Source organism: Octopus bimaculoides, chromosome 8, assembly GCF_001194135.2.
Source record: "Octopus bimaculoides isolate UCB-OBI-ISO-001 chromosome 8, ASM119413v2, whole genome shotgun sequence".
Lineage (NCBI taxonomy): Eukaryota > Metazoa > Mollusca > Cephalopoda > Octopoda > Octopodidae > Octopus > Octopus bimaculoides.
Window position 1 is genome coordinate 14,213,911 of NC_068988.1, and position 4,960 is coordinate 14,218,870.

Below are 4,960 nucleotides of genomic sequence, written 5' to 3' on the forward strand. Positions count from 1 at the left end.
TAGCAAAGCATTAGCAACCAAATCTTCCTTTCAATTTGCTAAATTACTTACGACTTCTATCTGATGCACCGAAGAGTTTATACGTTCTGGTCTGATTTCTTGCCACAGAAATTGCAATCAATTTGCCTCAAATCACGCTAAAATTATTGCGAATTCTATCCGACCGAAGTATTTCTTCGTTGTTGCTAGACCTGAAGGCAACGAAACCGCAACAAAATCTTTCTGAAAACACTAAACCCATTGAAAATTATTTCCGACACACCGAAGATCTCTGTGTTGTTGCTCAATCTTCTGGCAACGGAATAGAAATGAAACCTTCCTTAAATCACCCGAAAAAATCATTACAAACTCAATTCAAGGCAACGCAGTACGTACTTCTACGTTGTTGCTCAATCAATCTACTAGCAACCAAATGACCAACATCTTCGTAAAGTCGCGCTTAGCTTATTACATACTTAATACGTGTTAGTGAAGTGCGTCTACGGTGCACCTCGATCTGGTACCAACTAAACAGCAACCAAATATTCTTCAAATTTCGTTTAACACGTTACAACTTCTACACAAGAAATAGGGCCCTTTTCGTTGCAACACCTCCTCGCAAACCATAACTAATAATCAATATTTTCATCAAATCAGGCAAGAAACATTACAGATTCTTTACGAGACAGTGACTTGCTTCTATGTAGTCGTTCGACATAAACCTCAGTACTTGACTGGTACTTCATCCGTACGGATGAAAGCCAAAGTTGACCAGACGGGTATTTGAACTCAGAATCTAAAAATTACCGTCAGTCATATTGAGCGATGTGCTAACAATTCAGCCAGCCCGCTGCCTTATTCCGGTCAATACAACTATAAATAAGTCCCCCACCACGAGCGCTGGAGTATTCCTCTCACTCACTCTCTCTTCCCCTCCCTCTTTCTCTCTCTCTCTTTCATTCTCCCGCTTTCTAGCACTCATCTCCTCGATGTTACACTGGATCAATGGTATGAGCATAAAAAATGTGTCTGTTTGCCCACGACCAAAAAGGCACCTAAAGCAATGAGTGAAAACACATCACACTCTACAAGTCGTTTCCCGCTTACATGCATTTATAAAAATTACATTGTTCAACGGTGCTTCATTATTTTTTCAAGACTGCAGGATGTAATATAAGGGATGGGATATTTGGTTAACATTTCTAGCGGATCATGTAACAACGTAGAGGCTCCCATGTTCGTAATCAATTATGTCTCCCCACTAAAATCAATATTGTCCAGCAGTTCAGTTTTATTTCACTTTTTCGATTTGAGAAAACAGATAAATGAAGTGAAGCATTTAACTTCTAATTTAAGAATGAACTTGTTCGTACATGAACTCTGTTGTCTCGAAACATATTACGCATTTAAGCATGCTCTCATATGCGTACACATAAGCAGACGCACACAGACAAATACATACATACATACATGAATACATACATACATACATACAGATACTAACACACACACCTGAACAGTACATACGTAAAAAGCATATACATGCATGCATACATAGATACACACACATATATTATTGCACATACTACAACAGCTATCATTCTCTCATTGTGTACATACATGAATATATAGTGTGAGTGTGTGTGGATGTATATACATACATACAATTACACACACTCACACACACACACACACACACAGACATATATATATTTATATGTATATATATATATACTCACATGCATGCATATATGTATAACAATATGCATATATATAAATATATATAAGCATATATATACATATATATATATATATATATATATATATATATATATATATATGTATATATATACATATTAGATTGTTACATACATACATACATGGATACATACATACATACTTATGTGCACACTTGTAAATACAGATATACATATACATGAATTCTTGTATAAATTCAGGTACAAAAAATTTTACACGTAAAAGAACATATTTACGTTTTTTTTTATGTTTCCTTTTTTAGTTTTTACCAGAAAATTATTTAAAAATAGACTGAATTTAATAACTGTTTGGAAGAATTGCTACATCGTAGATGAAATGTAAAAGACATAGCGACTGTGTAATCGAATAAAACTTTCTATTTTTAATCATTTCACGGATTACGAAGTTGCAGAACGCCTGGAGTCAACCAAATAATAAACAGTTTAGCATCGTCTGTTGTAAGGATCTGAAGGAGAAAGGGGGAAAAGAAAAGAAAAATCAGAAACGAACGACCGAGGAATAGATTTAGTTATATAATGTAAATAAAACGAATTGATAATAATGATTTCAACATTTGCCACAAGGCCAGTCAGTTCGGGTAATGGGGTAAGTGGATTACATCGATCCCCAGTGTTCAACTGGTACTTATTTCATCGAACCCGAGAGGATGAAAAGCAAAGTTGATCTCGGCGGAATTTGAACTCAGAACATAGCAATGGACGTAAAACCGTAAAGCAATTTGACCGGCGTGGTAACGATTCTGACAGATCACCGCCTTACAAATTGATAATAATAACAATAATAATCCTTTCTACAAAAGGCACAAGGCCTGAATTTTTTGGCGGGGTAGGGAGTGCCACAGCGGGGAATAGTCGTTTACATCGATCCCAGCGTTTCTTAATTCATCGACCCCGAATGGATGAAAGAAAAAAGAGGGAGAGGTGCTGGAAAGAAAAAAAAAAACAAAAGAAATTCCACTTTCTCACAGTAGTCGAAATCTCAAAAGGGGAGATGTTGTGATGAGAGTTATAATGCCCCTTTACGAGAGATAGACTGGTCAGAGTAAAGTATAAATAGTAACGATCCGTGTGAGTTCGAGGTTCAAAGTTCGGAATCGAGTGAAGTTTGTGTTAATTCGCAGTGAAATCGGAAAGCGTCGGTTGGTTAGTTCCAAAAGAATATTGATTGCTGGTTCGTAAAGAGATTTGTTAGTTCGTTACATTTTTTTTTTTACTGTTGTATGGTTATCTTATTTCTTGTACGTAGCAAAAGACGTTGCAGCACAACATATTTTTCCACAGCCACCAGGCAAAGCGAAAACTGCATTGCCTGCACAACTGAAGGAGGGTGACCATGTGATCATTACTATAGACTTGGCCGACATATGCATCCGTCCCACAAGTGACAGCAGGTGTTCGACATAACCTCACAAGTCAACAATGCCTGGACACTGAACGAAGGCGTGCAGAACGGTTTAGTAACTCTACGCGCACCTAGGACAATATAGAATATAAAGCAAGACATGACAGAGTCGGCCAGTATTTACACTGGACAATATGTCGGCATTATAAAATCAAAACCGCTGACAAATGGTATAAACACCATCCTGAAGCTGTGATTGAAGGAGAAATGTGTCGATTCTCTGGGACTTCCCTGTACATACCGACAAAACTATAAAAGCTAATAAGCCGGATATTATTATAAAAGATCAGACAAAAAAGGTGTGTTTATTAATTGACATGAGTATTCCTTGCGATCACAATATAGCGGCGAAAGAATTCGACAAGATCAATAAATATAAAGACTTGCTAATAGAAATTCAAAAAAATGTGGCATCTCAAGGCGACTACCGTACCAGTGATTGTAAGATCTCTAGGAATTATAAAAAAAAGGTGCTGAAACCTATTTGAAAATGATACCAGGCTTACCATCCCTACAGGAAGTACAAAACATTGTGTTAACTGAAACTACTCATTTACTGACAAGAGCATTATCGCTGAGAAGAGGATTATCAACATCCATTCATGAATATATTTATTTATTAATTTTTTTTAAATACATATTTTACCTGTGAATTTGCGTGTGTAAACTGGGAATGCATACAATGAGGTTCTCTGCCCTAGGCGTACGGAAAACACTCGGTGAGAAATGGAAGAAAATTTGAAGAAAGAAGAAGAAAAAAAACAACAACAACAATAATAATAATAATAATAATAATAATAATAATAATAATAATAATAATGATAATAATGACAATTCGATGCTGCTGATGATTAATAAGACTAAACCAGAATTACTCAAAGACAGAGAAAGAGTGCTCATATTTGTGATGTGATTTATTGAATGATCATTCAGATGTAGTTTGCATATTTAATTTCTACGCTGTTGTAAAGAAGGATAATTTCACCCCCACCCCACGCCCACGCACGCACACACACACACATACATACGTACATACATACACACACGCAACTCATAATATAATTATGTTCCTCTCAATACAAATTGATGGAGTGTTTGCGTGTTAATTTGTGTCTTCCTAATATTTAGAAAGAGCATTTTGTTTTGCAAGACGTTGAGGTCCGGTTTATAATGAATCTTTGTTGTTGCAGTTGAAATTCTACGTGTGTAGAATGTGTACATTGCCTTTTCTTTTATTGGTGCTTTAAATTATTTTATAAATGGTTCTATAAATTTTTATTACAAATGAAGAATTGGTTTTTAACTAAGAACGATCGCCCGTCGTTGAAATTTAGATATTAACTACGATATTACCACGCTAAACAAATGTAATAATATTAATTTTCTACTACAGGCACAAAGCTTGACATTATGGAGGAGAGAGCTAGTCGATTACATCCATCCCAGTACTTATTAGCTGGCACTTATTTTATTGGCAGCGAAAGAATGAAAGGCAAAAACGGACGAAATGCCGCTAAGCATTTTGTCCGGCGTGTTAACGATTCTGACAGCTCACCGCTTACATAATAATAATAATAATAACAATAATAATAATGATGATGATAATAATAATAATAATAATAATAATAATAATAATAATAATAATAATAATAATAATAACAACTGAAGAGGTCACCCAGACACTGCAAAGACTAAGCAACTGGAAGGCACCTGGACACGACAAGATCCCCAATTTATGGTTAAAACACCTGCCAGCAATGCATAAAAAGCTGGCTGAAAACTTTAACAACATAATAGCAGA